At 48.1% G+C, this 17,455-nt stretch overlaps 1 protein-coding gene, 1 long non-coding RNA gene and 1 pseudogene across 3 annotated transcripts in view; 2 read left to right on the top strand and 1 right to left on the bottom strand.

Annotated features, from left to right (window-relative positions):
• pyd (zonula occludens-like protein polychaetoid) overlaps positions 1 to 17,455 on the bottom strand; it is a 448,973-nt gene that overhangs the window by 82,531 nt on the left and 348,987 nt on the right. The window lies entirely within an intron of this gene.
• Positions 1 to 17,455, top strand: part of LOC135904932 (uncharacterized) — a 240,890-nt gene that overhangs the window by 186,382 nt on the left and 37,053 nt on the right. The window lies entirely within an intron of this gene.
• LOC139059441 (uncharacterized) lies at positions 4,792 to 6,178 on the top strand (annotated as a pseudogene).

The raw sequence follows: 17,455 nt of genomic DNA, 5'->3' as shown, positions 1-17,455 counted from the left end.
CTTTATTTATTTATTGTTCTGTATGTTGTATGCGTGATTCCCAAGAACGTTCACTGAACTTGGCCTTTGCCTTATAGGGGTATGAGCCACTGAGCAGGCCTTCCAGTAGTGGGATGCGAGTAATGTACCACAGCGGTATATACTGCCCGAGCCAGCAAGCAGCAGCACCAGCAGCAGCAGCCTGTGGTTTCAATGCTGCATGCCACTGACGTCCTGTGCTACGAGAGACCGAGGAAGCAGCGGCAGCCACTCAGGCCGGAAGGCGCATGCAACTAAGCCCCGTGAGGGTGAAAGAGAGATACAGCATGCGCCAGCTTCCGAGAGCGAGACTGTGGTACCCGCATGCACGCATCACGCAACTTCCTCACTGACGACAACCTGTCTCACACCACGCAGTCGAGGTGCGCTGGTGACGTGGCATTGGAGCGATGCCCTCTCTCCTTACGAGAACCTGCTGTGCCATTGCGGCAACATGTGTTGTGACTCGCTCGCTATGCTCCACCGAGGCGCGCTCGTGATGTGACGTCACAGCCAATGGAAATTTAGGTGCCATTTCACTGCTACAGAAGCCAACTTTCTCGCTCAATAGGCTATTTGATGCTTTTGCATAAAAAAAGTAACTGGCTTGTTTCCCAGTCAAGCTGAATAACCCTCGTGCGGACATGACTCCATTTTTGCACATTTCAGGCACCCTCTATTTAACCTCTACCTTGCAGGAGGTAAGGATTGAGCAACGTAGCATTTATTCACAGAAATCACAGTAGAAATCATAGGCACTGCTGACCAAGAGATATGGCACTAATGTCTGAAAGAACACAAACTATCTCATTTGTGTAGGTCGTCAGTGAAGCTGACAGCGGCCATATCTATTAGTAAAGTGTCAGCGGCAGATCAGCCTGGCATGCCGCCTGCCCACTGCTGCTAGCTGTATCGTGCTCCTTCTCATCAATTGCCAAGCCAATCACCGTTGTCTTTGGCAATCAGAGTGAGCCCCCGCTAGTGGCTCCACCAAAAACTTATTGGCTTGGGCGTATCTGCAAAAACTCTGTGAAAGTAGCAATTGGTGGAGCAGGCACAATTGAATGGCTCAGTCAAGGTATAAAGGTGGCTATGATGCAAGCCATGGGCTTACAGTAAAAATGAGGAGTCAGAGCTAGAATTTGACACAAGGATACCATTCTCCAGGCACAAGGCAAAATGGATGCACTGATAACAAAGTACAGCCATTTACAAAAGCATCTGCTTTAAACTGTCACATTGTAGTGATGGTAAGACCCTACAGTGGTGCAAAGGAAGTCAAGAAATTAACTGTTTATTGGGTGAACCTGTGCCCAGCAAAACAAGTAACACTCGGCACAACAATAGCTGCAAGCACATTCGTCGATCGTTAAAATCTGAGCTGTGTTTCAAGCCCGTTGGCTTTTATACATGGCTCGTCGAAGGTTTCAGCATATAGGCTGGAGCTTGCATAGCTTCGAGAAAATATAACACCATTCGCGTCGCCCATATTATCTGATTACAAGGTTCAGCGACGAAACATGGAACAGACAGAATAGGCTACAATAGTCAAGAATGCTCTGATACATAGAGGCACATCCTGTACCGAATGATAACACATAACATTGGTTTAGCCAGCCAAAAGTGGGCTTCCAAGGCACATGATAAGGGCTCAGCTAGTCTGCATTAGCGAGGCCTTTCTGTTTCTCTGTAGCTGGGTCTCTGAGTCTGTAGGTATTGCGTCCAATGTGTGCAGTCACTTTAAGTGGCCCAGTGTGTTGAGGGGCAAACTTGGCTGTGAATCCAATGGCTGCCTTGCTTAGCAGGTGCGTGTCCCAGAGAACCAAGTCTCCAACCTGGAAGGTAGCTGGAGTATGCTTTGTGTTGTAATACTTTGCCTTGCTGGCTTTTGCCAAAGTTTGGTGGTCCTGTGCAAAGGCCCAGGCATCTCGAAGGTACACATCCAGTTCAGCAGCTAGGGCATGAAGCGTAGAAGTGGGCACCTCGGTGCCAGCTGCCTGGTTGTGATGGCTCCGCGGATTTCACAATTCCCGCCCATAGCACAAGAAGGCAGGCATAAAGCCAGTAACTACACTTTCAGACGTGCGCATTGCAAACGCCACTTCAGGCAGCCTTTTGTCCCAGTCCCTGTGGGAAGTGCAGTAGCCCATCAGGCATTGTTTAACCATCACGTTATGGCATTCCAGAGTCTATCCTACTGGTCTATATGGGACTGTGTGGCTCTCCTTGATTCCCCAGAGCTGGAGAACGCCTTTCCACAGTTTGCTTATGAATGGTTTGCCATTGTCGCTAGAGATGAAGCTAGGCACACCATGCAGGCAAAAAACACAGATCATTTTATCGATGATCAATTTGGAGGTAGGCGCACATAATGGGAAAAGCTCCACAAACTTCGTGAACTTGTCCAGTACCTGTGGCGCTGAGGGGTTGTGGGCAGTCGCCCAATAAGGTCCACACACCGCCAACACGTGATACTGCGGTTTGGCGGCTCGAATTGCAGGATACCTTGTGTCGCTCGAAACCCGAGGTTCTGAGGCGCTCTCCCGAGTAGTTGTGGTGCCGAAGTGTAGTTGCCTTATGTGTTCGGCGTGCAGAGAGAGAGAGAGAAGTTTAATAAGTTGAAATACAGAGAGACCGGCCTGAGGTATATTCCTCTAGCCAGCTACTCGGCGTTGGGGGAAGGGGAAAAGGGAAAGAAAGAGGGAAGAAAGAGGCATATGATGGGTGACAATGATGAGAGAAGGAGGACGTAAAACGTGGCAAGCAATTTGGCATGTTTAAAACCTACAGTCCAGGCCCGTACTTTTTTAAAAATTCAGTAACGCCTTGATGGCCTTGAACCTCGATTGAGCATCTGGCCACGGGCCTAAAATAACGTCCTCCGACAATGGTGGGCTGTCGAGATGTGTAAGGTCATTACTCAACTTTTGACGCTCTTCCACGTACTTAGGGCAGTCACAAAGCACATGACCTATAGCCTCATTCACATTGCACAACTCACAGTCTGGAGACTCAGTGCGTTGCATGAGTTGCACGTAAACGCTACCCCCAGCCTTAGTCTGTGCAGAAGACTGGCACAGCTGCGTTGAATTTTCGGTGGTAGCCTAAATTTCATGGTAGGGTCCAATTTCTGGATTCATCTGTGGCGATTAGCTGGATTGTCCCAGTGCTTTTCTGTTGATTTTCGGATGACACTGGAGAGGAGGCAGTTGGCGTCCGCTCTTGAAAAAAGAATTGCAAGCAGTTACTCTGGTTCTTCCGAGTGCTTTCTTCGGTTCGGCATCTGGTGACTGGGAATCCACTGAAATGTGGTGTGATGACCGTTTTCTTGCGCTAAAGTGTAGAGCTCGCCAGTTTGAAGAGCCAACACTCTGTAAGCGCTTTCTTTCAACACAACTCTGTAGAGCCGATTTTGCGTCACTGAAGGCTGTCCATACTTGATGAGGCTGTCGCGAAATATATTGAATGGCCTCTCTGATTGCCACTAGTTCCGTAGATGTTGTAGACGTCTTGTTACACAGACGACGCCGTCGAATGACTTGACGTGCAGGCACGGCAAAAGCCGCACCAGAAGCATACGACAAGACCGATCCGTCTGTATACACATTCACCGAGGAGAGATATTATCTCGACATATATTCAAGTGTTATATGGCTGAGGCTGACGGTAGGTATTCGAAATTTTTGAGAAATTCTGAGACTAGATAGACGTATCCGTATTTTGAACATTACCCATGGGGGCATACGTTGAAAATCATCAGGGGCAAAGTATGATGGTATGGCAGATTCTTGGCATTTCATAGCTCTTGAAAATGTGGAGTCCGGCTGTATGTCGGGAAGTGTCGTTAAGGGGTGGTGTCCATGACGGATCGCAAGCAAACGGCACAGGTGAGGGGTTCCACTCCGGGGCTCCAGCGTGAAGCGTCGTTGACCGCGGACACTCAGAAGCTGTAACTGCCGCAGGCTGCAGCTTCCACTCTTGTTGCTGGACAGGGAGGGTTTGGTTGGGCATTGCAGTGGTTTGCAGAGATGAATGCAGAGAAGGCCAAATCAGCTGCTGCTTGTGCAATACGTGATAGTGGCGGTGGCGCATAGCGCAGGCGATGCCAAGTGTGTTCCATGATAGGGCCGACTGCCTTCGCCATTTCTTGCAGGTTTGCGAAGCTCATGCTGGCTGTTAGGTCTTGGGATGTTGGATGCATTTGTCTCCACCTTTTACTTTTTTGGCATCTGAAACAGGCTCTGCTATACAGTCATAGTATTCAGCAATGACGTGAATGAACTGCTTGACGTTTTCTGCCAGATGCTGAGTGCGTTGATCTAGCTCTGCTTTTAGTTTTAACTTGTAGTCAATGGTGGTAAACTCGACTGTAAATTCGAATGTGAAGGATGGCCAGTTGGGGTGCGTACCTGAGAAGCGCCACTCGGGGCTAATATCAGCTGCGAGTCTCTCCCTTTTTATTGTGGTCCCGGAGGTCGAAGCCAATAGTCCTTGGACGATTGAAGAAGGCAGGAGAGGCTGCGCAATTCAGCGTTTTTAGATCTCTTTCAGTTTGAAAGCTCCGGCGCGTGGAGTGTTGCCTTTCTCTTTCCTGCCGCGCGGTCGCGCTCACCACACTGTTTGCCCGACCGGCCCGGTCCATCCCTATCGTTGCCGCCGCTGCCGCCGCCTTGTCAAAATAGCGAGCAGTGGTTGTTTTCACGTGTGCGTGTTTACGCTGTGTGGTGCCGTGAATATTGCCGCTTTGTTGTGTCGGTATAGTGAGTAGTGAACATGCCGCGTTGCTTCGTACCCAGCTGTAAAAGCGGTTACGACTCGAAGACACCTCCACCCAAGAAAAGACATTTTTTCCGGCCGCCCAGTGATGCTGCACGCCTTCTAGAATGGCAGCGCGCGATTCCCCGACTTGACAGACAGCTTACGAGCTCCTGTGTTGTGTGCGATGTCCACTTCCAAGATGAGGACGTGTTAAAACATTTCGTGCACATTATTAATGGCGACACTGTGGGCCTCGAAAGATGATGCCGTGCCACGTTTGTTCCCCAACTGCCCAAAATACATCTAAAAAAACACGCGGAAACCCAAGGAACCGGCTTTGCGTACTGCCTGCCCCTCAGGTGCAGCAGCATAAAAAAGTTTACGGCAACCAAAGAACCGCACCGAATGGGCCTTCACGACGAGAATTGCAGTGCCCCCAGAGACCACTTCGTCACTGTACAACGAACTGCTGGACATGGCAAAAGCAGGCCAAAGGATTGAAGGTTGGTCTATTGACGCTCTTGACACTTCTGTTGTCCTCTACAAGCTGAAAATCGAAAATGCTGTTCCCGGAGTAGAAAAGGCCGTTGTAGTGACACGCTGCCTTAATTTTTCAGTCAGTGCCTATGGTCGATCTGTGCCATTGACAGCAAACGCCAACAGTGAAATCAGGGACATACATTCACTTGAAGATGTCAAGTGTTTTCTTCACTACATGGAAAAGTTAAAATTGTGCAAGGGCTGCCCTGCGAAGTTGTATCCGCATATATCGTCATCTTCGGTGGCGACTCAGAATGGTAATGCCTGGCGACGAAAAACATGCACAACTTTGAGCTTGAACGCAACTTGCCCTGAATGCAAGACGCTTGGGAAGCTTTTTCTGCAGCGCGCGAAAAAGCAAGCCAAGAAACCGAGATCAAAGGGCATCCAAGTGAAATCACTGAGGAGGAAAGTAATTCGTGCCACTTTGAAAAGGGAAGAGGTAAAGGAAGAGGTCCTTGCCATGAAAGAACAACTGCGTTCACTCAGTGAAGCCAAAATTGATGAAGTTATTCACATGCTTCCATAAAAGCAGCAGGTGGCATTCAAGACTGCCTTAATGGCAGTGAAAAGGTCAAAGCTTTGGAGGCGCTATGATCAGGAGTGGATGATGACGTGCCTCCTGCTACAAATTTCAAGTTCAAAGACCTACAGTTTGATTTCAGACATGCAACTGCTGCCACTTCCCACAAAAGCTCGACTGCGCCAAATCAGCAGTGGGATCCCATGCAAATATGGGTACAGTGAAGCAGCACTGCAGTGCATCAGGGATCATTTTCATGACAAGAGTCACTTAAAGAGATGTGGTGTGCTGCTTGTCGATGAGATTAAACGGAAACAGGCCATTTCATTCAACAAGGCTTCATACACCCCATGGAGCCTTCGCAGCAGATTTATTTCATCTGTGATGTCCCCCACATCATCAAGTGCATAAGAAACCATCTAAAGAAGCATACTTATGGAATGGTAAGAGCCACCTATAGAAGTTCATACATGACACTTCAACCGAACGCCCTTTTTCCTTCTAGGCAGGTGATCACAAAATCATTTTTAATCACTATGTCACACTTTATAAGACTGAGAAAGACAAACTTCTTTGAGTTGTGCCCAAGCTGAGCAGGGCATATGTGGCTCCTGATAACCTTCGTAAGATGAGCGTGAAACTCGCTACCCAGGTACGGTTCATTTGTCAGTGAATAAATCATGTTTGTTTCGTTGAAAATTTCAACAGATGTGTTTTTAACAGTTGTTCAGCAGATCAACATCAATTGGAATTCGAACGTACAGGGAAGCGAAGGTACCTGGCATGGAAAACTCTGAAGGCACCGAGGCATTCACTAAAGCCCTCAACGATCTCTGATGCGTTGAATGTCAAGTTGCCTTCACGGGGCATTCGGCACGGCTCCAAAGATATACAGGTAATATACCACCAAAGTTAGTTTGGAAGGAGATTTTTTGCTATTCACCTCAGTTCAGTTGCTGTCCCTGCCAAAACATTTGATAATATCCTTGTTTTCTATGATCACTTCTAGCTCATCGAACAGTTTTTGAAGCTGCTTGACACCACCAAAAGAAATGCTGTCGAGAAGGGATTGCAACTCTTTGCATCAAAGCTGACTACTGAATCGCTGCGGGTAACACTTTTGTCAATACTTGACATTGTTCAATACATGTTAGGCCAAGGTGCCCACTATGTCTTGACAGCTAAGCTCAATCAGGACCCTTTGGAGGTGAGACCAACAGTGCAGTTTCGTTTCTTTATTTTAAGGCAATATGGCGCTCATTAGAACTCATCAGTCCCTTTTATATTTTTCAGCGACACTTCGGATTGGTGTGCTCATTTGGAGGCGACGAGTCACATCCGACAGTCATGAATTTCACACAAATACTCCGACTGCTTAGTCTGTACACACCTATAAAGACCGGTCTTCGTGGTAGTGTGGAGGGTGCACCGAGTGCTGTGCTTGTAGGTGTTCAAGACACACTGAAGGAATTGAGAGAAGCACACCGCTGTAAGCAAGCATACCTGCATGACCTGATTGAATCCAGAATTCTTGAGTTAACCTCTGAACCTAATGACTTACCCCAGCACAGTGGCAGTGACCACATTTACTTCAAGGGAGAACTAGATGAAAGCATCTCCTACTGCTTTTCGGGCTATGCGGTGCATAAATTCAGCAAGAGTACAACATGTACTTCCTGCATAGAGGATATCAGCTCTCCAGTGCCAGTTGTTGGCAGTCACTCATACGTCACGGTGCACAGGAGCTTCAAGCAAGGCTGCCTAAAGCACCCTACCAAAAAGATGTTCGAGTTTACAAATATTGTAAACAGAGCAGATTCAATTTCATTGAAGGAAGGCCCACTTTCTGCGGATATGTTTTGGGAGGTGTTAGACGAGTTGGAATTGAGAAACCTTGCGCGGCTTGGATGTGCAGAGCACATGGCCTCTTTTACATGCCAGGTGCTGAATTTTGTCATAGTTACACGCATGCACTTCTACACGAGAGATGTGAATTGCCGGCTGGAAAGCAGAGAAAAAGTCACCATTGCAAATGAAAAAGCTCGTCTTCTGTAGGCATTCCTTCCGTGTTTCGTACCAGGTGTGTCTGCATTCATTGTTTGTTTGTGTGCACTTAAATAAATGCTCAAAGTGAACGTGAAAAACCCTGCTCTCTGTGCTGTGCTCCATACGTCAGTAACAGAGCGCGGAATTTCGTGACTGTTCTAGAAACAGAACGGAACACGGCTATTTTAAATCGTCCTTTATGGTTCGTGAACTATTCACAAGAACTATTGATAGCGTTACGCCAACAGGCACTAAACTATCCAGGATAAACATCACAAATACAATGCGATAGATAAAGCACGAAGCAAGTAAACGATCGCAGTTTTTCACAATCTTGCTTCAGCCTGCTCTTTATCTCACCCTTACTGCTCAGGCCAAACGTTTCTTTAACCATTCAGTTTCTACGTGACAACTAAAAAAAGGCCAACAAATTTGAATTCTGCGCGTCCGTTCATGACTTTATAGCGGATGAGATCTGGCGGAGAAGGCTGCCGCAGCCGCTGCCGAGTGCGAGCTCTCCGGGCTGACAGTGACAGCAGTGCCGCATGGCGAGTGAAAACGGAAGGGGGCCGCTTACTCGTACGCGGCTTGGTGGGAGCTTGCAAACTGAAAGAAATCTAAAAACGTTGGCGCAATTGGCTGGGTGCCACTAGATGATTTTTAGTCCTCCATGTTAGGTCTGGTCGGATGAGCCCCCACTTGTCAAGTACGTTCTTTATTTCAGCAAATCCTCGGCACACACGCAGTCTGCATTCCGTCCCGCCGCACCGCACGCAGCTTGCTTCGCCGATTACTCCACTCACTCAGTTTGTTGTCACGCGCTCCCCAGATCCCAACCGCGCACACACGCCTTCCATGTTCTCCCTCCCCACCACACACCGTTGCTATAGTGAACTAGTTCACTGTACCGTTGTCTACCATCCCGTGCCTGCTACTCTACACAGCTGCCTACCGTCTCGTGCCTGTGACTCTACGCCACCTGGCGTCGGCCCGGTACCCTCGCATAGTTTTATCGGCCGTATAAACTTAGAAACACTCACTTACTAACTGAATTAACAATCATGGTGTCAGCACGCACACAAGCAAACATGAACACTCAATGAGTACGGACAAACTGTCCGTACTCATCCGTACAAACTCTCCGTGAGCAAGCACTGCAGCAGCAGCGAGCGAAGTGACCTTCGTGTGGTCTAACGCTTCAAAACAAGAGCGGTGAGAACACAGAGCGCACAAAGATATGAGCCATCTGCAGATCCCTTTCAAGATACAGCGCACGTGACCACAGGGGGCTGTGCAAAGTACGCACTTGTTGGCAGAGTCGAAGCCGCCCTCCATCCCTGCTGCGCTGCCTCCCTGCTTTCCTCCATATATGGCCCGTGGGATTGAGTTGTGACTGTCAGTTCCCCTTGCACCTGGTCGCGAAATGTGCACTTGCTGCCAGAGTGGCCGAAGCACAACACTGCCCCCCCTCCCTCCCATCCCCCCACAGCCTTTCTAGCAATGAAAGACAGCACATTTGCACTCTGCTTTCTTCCTTTGCACGTGCCAAATTGAGCCATGATCATTGGTTCCCTCGTATGCTTTCACTTGCACATACAGCATATGACATGTGGCGATGGTGTTATCACTTTTGGACTTTGTACAGAACATCATGCCAACAGCAAGGACAAAAATGTGCCTGGAATGTCCATATAAAAAGAAGCCCACTTGCTGTGCATAAATAGCATGGAGCCTTTCCAATATGCCACCAGTAATAGTGTGCATCGGCACCAGACACGTCGGCGCATCTATGAACAATGGCATTACTGGCATTGTACCAAGACAGTGCACTGTGCTTGGTACAGAGTCAAGATGATTGATCCTAAACCAATATTTGAAGCTATTCATCCAAGCATAGCCAGTTCTGGACATTCGAAAAGCTGAAACTGCTACTATCTGCATTCTGATGAGTAATGGACACTTTCACTTCGAAAACTGAAACTGAACTGTCAAGTAGCGCAACTATCATGCCTTTAGCATATGCCTAAGAATGACGCAGTATTTATGCCTTACTATCACACAAGCATGAGCATTCTTATCAAGCCGCGATCTCACTGAAACACCATGGGCTCACAAGCTGGGTTCTTTTGCGTACAGCACATGGGCTGATTGCACCTGCTCAAAAGTGCCAATCATCCCAGTAAGGTCACAATGCCCCCGACAATGTCCTAAATGGAAGGGGAACAAAGGACTCCCAGCTTACCACTGCCACGAAAAGGCCACAGCAGAGTGGCAGTGAGCAGCCAAGCAAATGTGTGCAAACGGTGATAGATACAGGGTGCCTACCAAGTTGGCATTTACAAATTCCCTGAGTTTTCCAAGTTTTTCTTGAGTGCCTTTGCGAAATTTCCTGAGTGACATAGAACTTTGTTTTATGTCAAAACGAGATGACACCATGTCGTCCAATGCTGTCCCTCCCTTACTAGTAAGCATGATAAAAAATTTTAAAAAGACGACTTTATCATGTTCGAATAGTGACTTAATCCAGTTTGAATAAGAGCAGTGTTTATTTTATTCATAAAAAAAAAAGCGAGGGGTTAGTAAAATGCACAGCAAATAAGATATCTTCGAAAAATAATGGTAAAACCCATTGCAAATCGAGTTGAACATTCTCAAATACAAATAAAAAGGAGATGCATACAGAAGTCAATCATTTAGAATGTGAGCTATTTCTATCAACTGATAGCAAGCTTATAGGTATGAGGCCTGAACTTTGTCACAAGTGAGTTTCTCTTTTAACAGCTGGTAATTGCCAACCTTAACTGTCCTGACATACTCTCAGCCCCTGCACAACTCCTCATTGTTGCATTTCACTGCTTTAAAGAGTTTATTTTGGTTTGGTTTAGGGACAGCTGCATCTCGACGTCAGCCAACACTTTGTTTTTCTTTAGCTCCAGCTCCTTCAAAGAAGCACTTTCTTTCATGTGTTTCTCAATGCGCAGGTCCTTTTGTTGTCATTGTGCTTCAGCCGCGCGTTCGCTCCACAGACAACTTGAAGTGTCCTCTTAGTTGCACAGTCAGCGTCCAATTTTTCCGACTCCCTAGGGGTCGCGAAAATGTCCGAAAAAATGAATGCATGTCTTTTTCTGCCCTTAAGGGCTCAAATCGAGACAGGCACATCTGAAAAGCTCTGAAGGCCTGCCAGTACACTCATTAGGCGTATCGGTGCTCGTACTGTGAGAGGAGATGGCGAGTGCACGTGCATATAATTAAGGAACACATACTGTGTTCCGCGACAATTGCCCTTCCCACGCTTGTTAAGCTTTACCGCGTAACACTTCCACATTGAGGCGAAGCTGATGTTCGGGAACCAACATTATGCAACGCACCGTGCTTTCCGAACTTCGAAGCCAATCGCGAGAACCACAAAGGCGGAGCGGAGTTGGTGCCATGGCTAGGCCTAGCGTTGCCCCTGTGTTGGCTGCAGCTGCCAGCGGGACTGCCTGCGAGAGCGCCGGTTTGAAGTGGCGAGATAATTGAAATGATGGCGGTGGTGGCTTTGATTGTCGTTGCGGACCTGCGCTCACAGCAAAAATAAAAAAAATCGGTCTGCGAAGGGTTCTTGCGCCCGAAATTTCAGACATTCTTAAACATAGACTCTATTAATTGGGTATGTAGTGCTTCCGCAAAGCAGTCCGAATTATCTGGCATCCGGAAAGTCCTTCGTTGACTGCACACTGGCAACTCCAGCCGATGACACGGCGTCAAAAACGTTTTGTTACGATTCCTCTCTGTTACTTGCGCCACCATTACCGCGACTTTTGTTCCCTTTAAATAAAATTAGATCATTTTCCTTGATAGAAGCACTAATTCCCCGAGTTTTCCCTGAGCATTTCCAGACTATTCAAAATCCCCGAGAATTCCCGTTTTTCCCGGTTGGTAGACACCCTGTAGATAGAAAGAACAGGGAAAGGTAAGCACGGCTATAGTGTTCCATAGCGCGGCACATCGGCTGGCTCGGTTAGCGAGCTGCCGCCAAACGAAAAGTGAGTTCAAGCCACATTGCCAATGCTGCATTCTCCTGGTATTTTCGCAGCCTAGATTTCGAGACATCCTGATTCTGGTGCACAGCTTTTGGAGATGAGAGGCGAAAAACATGTGCGTTGACACCATGGCTACTAATTTTCTATTACTTTTAAATTTGGACTTTGTTATTTCGAGATGTCAGAGTTCGAGTTTACAAGGGTTTACTGCACTGCAATTGATTTTGGTTAAACAAGAGAAGGAGGGAAACTGAGAGGCTTGATTTTTTTTTTGTTCGTCACGAGCCTCTAAAGCCAACAGACAATGAAGCCAAGGCAAGCATAGGGCAAATTAGCAGTGGTTGAATTTGAAATGTAGAAAATAATGAAGAAAAGGGAAATGAAAGTGGACGAAAAGATAACTTGCAAGTGGGAGCCGAAACCACAACCTCAGCAATATGGCTAACAATATTAGGGCTTAAATCTAGTACACATAAATACACAAGATACTGGCAGGATTGATAGCCATTTCATTAGCAAAACTGGTAGTGCAATATAGTGCAATATGCACGTAATGTGGAGGTTGCGAGTTCAGCTCCCTTATCTTTTCGTCCACTTTCATTTTCGTTTTCTTCGTTATTTTCGACACTTCAATTTCAAGGGCAGCAAATTTCTCACGATGCTTCATTGTCTGTTGGCTTCATATGCTAATAAATTTTGGTTAGAAATACTAAAACTTGCTTTAGTATTGAAGACGTGGGCCATCATCAAAATCATTCACAGAATTTGTTCTGTAAGAATAGTCACAGCTAGAATGATATGCATCACAGTTGGAAATATTCTTGAAGTTTATTCACGTAACAGCAGCTGAAGATATGGTTGCCATTAAAGGGACACTAAAAGCACATATTATGTCAATATTGACTGTCACAATCCTATTTCAGAAAACATGCAGCGCATGTTTTGTGCAAAGAAAACACTTGGTTGAAGAGAAAATTGCATCTGAAGGGTCACCATTTTCCTAGTGCAATTTAATTTCCCCGCCCACAAGCGAGGAGCTGTGACGTTGCATACACCATTACCACTCTATAGAGCTGTCAGCGAGTAGAACAGAGCCTTACAGCCAGTTCCTTTCTTTTTTCTTTTTCTTGCGTAAAATGCAGAAGTATGGCCAGGAACCAAGCATAGACACAGCCGACAGCATCCCAAGACATCACATACACGCTGAATTTTCTGCTCCTTACAGAAATTTTGTGCTAGTCACCTAGAAGTGTGAGCAGCGACCAGCCTGTTGCCACATGATTGCGTAACATGACAGCAACCAGCGTGCCTGCCTAGATCCAAATTCACTCTTGCTACTTGCTCACCTCCGTGACAGCAAGAAATAAATAGCAAATTCAGCCTTCGCATTGTCTCGCCTCAGGCAAAGTACAAAGCATCAGAGATCACGCAAGCGCCTCAGTCTCTGAAGCCATGGAGCCACATCATTAACCCTTTCGCTGTCACGGACGTACCGGTACGTCATTGCACTTCCCCCCCACAGTGTCACTGACGTACCAGTACGTTCTCTATCGTGCGTTCAAAATTTCGCGCCTGAGCGCAAAGCTGGCGCTCCTGGATTGGCCACGCTATCTGTTGACTCTTTCTACAAGTTCGTATATTCACCCCGACATGTTGAAGAGTACGGTGCGACTGCTACTCCCCACTTTCTCTTTGCTGAGTGGCGCGGTGGCTCCGCGTTCGCTGGATCATGCGTTGCGCGCGTGTGGGTATGGGTTCAAGGGTTGTTCTGCCTTCTCCGCTGGTTTGAAGGTTTTTATTTTTCTTCTGTTGGTGTGTCTGCTACGGCGTGTCAAGTTCAGGTGCACGTGCCGTTGCCTCTCCATAAAGGGTGACTCGATTGCTGCTTTCGCTCTCTCACCGTACCCTCGCTTCCGACTTGCAGCAGTAAACGTAAAGCCCTTCGAACTTTGTTCAGCCTTTTTCCATCTCCCTCTGTCTTCTTGATCACGCAACGTCCCATTTCTCTTCTGCGAGCGACTGAAAGCACACCCTCCTCCCTGCGCGCGGTTACTTTCGGATGGCTGAGATCGCGGGACCTTCGTCTGCTCATTGGAGCGGTGGCTCAATTCCGATTCAGAATACGAGCCGAGCTCGGATTCGGACTCGGACAGAGTCGCATGCGAGGAAGAGGGTTCCGCATCGTCAGAATCGGATGTTCAACGGATTTTATGGTCAGGCTGGTGATGATGATGATGTTTACGAACAACAGCTGCAGAACACTGAAATGTGCATATTGCATTGACTATGTTATTTGTATACCAATCATAATCAAAAATAAATTGCTATGTTCATTCTCTGTTATGCTCGTTCCCTGAAACCAAGCCGACACTGGGGGTGCGTCACGGTCAGAAAGGTCCGACAGCGAAAGGGTTAACCGTGCTGGCGGTAGGTATGGAGTACATTATTACTGGTGATAATGGCACATTTAAGCTAGATATAGTACCCTCTGTTTAAAACGTTGGCCTTGTGGCACGTTTGATATTTTTCACGGGCATACAATTGTACTGATTCAAACCACAAATAACGTTTGTCGCTACTTTTTTTTTCTTCATGCACGCCCATGTACATAGATAAATGTCTGTATATATAGACTCCGTCTGTCACGCCACTTAAATATATATATATTGTGGGCTCACAGTACGTCTCCGCGCACGGCGTCGCCAAGTGGCCCCCGAGAAGTGGAGCCTCACGACGCGGCACGACGGCGCACGGCGATAGACCCACCGCAGGTTCGAGCACCGAGCCGAAAGACCTGGACGGCTCTGGCCGTACGCATGGGCGCTCTCCCAGGAACACACGGCGTCCAGGACAGTTAAGGCGTTTATTGATCACCAATGGCCAACATGTACCAGACTGCACCCAAACACACGGAGTACACTCGGCGCCCGCGGTTCCCGATGGCGAGGAAGGCGGGTTACACGCCGCGTCGAACAATGGTTTACGCGCGCGGGCCGAAATGCGTTCGCAAACGCTACCTAGCGCTTCCCGTCACCGACAATGGTCTGCGACGGTTCGGACACGCAAAATGTGACGCACTGAGCGCCTGCGACTACCGCAAGGGCGGAACGCAAAGCCACTCAGCAAGTCACACTTACGCAAGCTAACAAAGCACGTGAACGTCCCCAGGCCGGGGCGTTGGGGACACAAATAGCTGGTCGCTCACGTACCTTGCAGCTTGCCTCTCGTGACCGGCGCTCGTCCCTCTCGCAGCACGACTCCCCCGCGCACGGCGATCGTCCCCAGTCGGGGCTTCTTCCCTACGTCACGCCCCACGACCCAATCGCAGGGCCGCGTAGCATGACGTCGCGGGCCGCGGCGCCCGGGGAAAACGGCGCGCGGGTCGAGGGGCAGGCATTTGGGAGAGGTTTTCCTCGCAATGGCGAATAAGTCCGGAGCCTTAGGCACAGCAACGACTGCGCCCCGGTAGACCGAAGGAACTCCCACAATATATATATAGGCTCCGCCTGACACGTTACTGGAATATCACGTGCATGTGATTGCGTCTTTATATAGTCAGCTTTGCAAGCCAAGAAAACAAGCATAGCACAATACAATAGAGAAACTACCAGAACATGAAAGCCCGTGCAGCGTGCAGTCAAGCAAAAGCAACCTTTTGACTTTACTCCTCGTCTGTATATCAAGGGTAAAGCAGGAGACACATGGTACGATTTGGCGTCCGGTTCGACGTGTGGCACTACCTGCTCCGGCATGCAGTGATTCGGCAAGCACGGTGCATGCATTCGAACGAGCTAGTGACACGTAATATCCCCCCAGATCCAGTGCCCCAGCTTGTATGCTCATAAGACTTCGTATCCACGTCAAGAAAGACAATACAAACAACTTTGTACAACAATGCTTCGCTTTGCGTGAACACTGTTAATAAAATTATGCCTCTGCTAGTGACAGAACATTGCACAACCGTGCACTGTCTACTGACGGCTCCGTTGACAGCCAGTGATAGGACTGGTAGGCCTAGCTCGGCGGACGTCGCGACCAATGGTGCTTGTGATCTAGCCCGAGCTCGTCGAAGAGTGCTTATTTTTTGCCAAAATGATTAGTACTGTACACTTAGGTAGCCCTTAACTGAATACAATTGGTTTACTCGTAGCAGGCGTTGCAAAGGGTAAACATGCAAGCGAAGCGAGCAGCCTTGCTCAGGTCTGTGTGTTGCCTGCTTAAGAAATGCCCTGGCATCGCAGGTCCTGTCTTGCCAGTAGCTTAGTACTGGTGTACCAGGCGCTGTTTTGCAGAACAGGCACATATTCGAGATAATTTTACTGAACTGGTAACTATTTCGTGTTGAAAACGAATTGTGGCCAGCAAGCACAAAAAAAAAAAGACGGTGAGAAACTGGCTTGCTGGAGCTGCCTCTGTGGAGGGAACGTCAGAGGACGTCACACGCCAGCAGCGCTGTCATTGACTGAGGCCAAACGACAGTCTGGTTGTCGAACGCGTTGGACGATGAAAACCTGCCCAGTTTGTCACACGCCAGGCGTCCGATCTGGCGCTTCGGCATGGCACAACACCTCGATTCTGGTTGCCATTCCGGCACATTGGACGCCGAATCAGACACCAAATCGTACCGCGTGTCTACTGCTTAACAGCAACGAGTTCTTTTTTCCAAGAATCGAATATAGCTGAATCTCACTACAATGAAATTGACGGGGCACGCGAAACATTTTGTTGCTGAGGAAATTCGTTGTGATATTATCAAATACATAGACAACATGTGACTCGCTGACGCGAAAAGCTAGCTTTAATTCCAAAAATTGGTCAGCTTAGTTTGTTTGCGCTTCTTGCCAAGCGATGGCACAATGCGATTCTCGCACTCCGCCAGCAGAGCCATTGCCTCGTCATCATTCTGGGACCTGCTGCAATGCCCAATCGTATCGAATACGTCCATAACCTGCGATGTAGTCGGTGGTCCGGGCTCACGTTGTGGGACTGTTTCATCTTCATCCGACGAAACACAGTCTTCCTGGATGTTCTTCAGGATTTTTTGGTCTGTCAATTCTTTGTGTACCACCACACACGAGTTGGCTTGGATGTACTCGTTGGTATGTACATCGGTGGGCACATCTCCATTTTCCTGCAGGGCTGCCCATGCGGCTGCGACTTCGTCAGATGGCTACCTGTCCTTATCGCTACCTTCGTTCTCAGAGTCTGAAGTCTCGGCAGCCGGCGCAGTGAACCCGGCATGCCAGAAGCAGTTGCAGATTAGTGCGCTTCTCGCTGCGCACCACGAAGCGGAAATCATTTGGAGCACCATAAAGAGGTCCACTTTTGTTTCGCAGCCCAACTATGTGTTGCCTTTGAACTGCCTTTGAATAAGGTGTTCACGGTAGGCCCGCTTGATGCTCTGGATGACCCCTTGGTCAAGGGATTGAATGATAGAGTGCAGCTCAATGAGAAAAACTAACCGCACATTTTCCAGCTCAGCATCCTCTATGATGTGGGCGGAACAATTGTCTACCTTTTGGTCTTGCCTGCCCAAGTCCCGGTCGAA

Source organism: Dermacentor albipictus, chromosome 4 (genome assembly GCF_038994185.2).
Source record: "Dermacentor albipictus isolate Rhodes 1998 colony chromosome 4, USDA_Dalb.pri_finalv2, whole genome shotgun sequence".
Classification (NCBI taxonomy): Eukaryota; Metazoa; Arthropoda; class Arachnida; order Ixodida; family Ixodidae; genus Dermacentor; species Dermacentor albipictus.
This window is presented reverse-complemented; position numbering and strand designations above follow the sequence as displayed.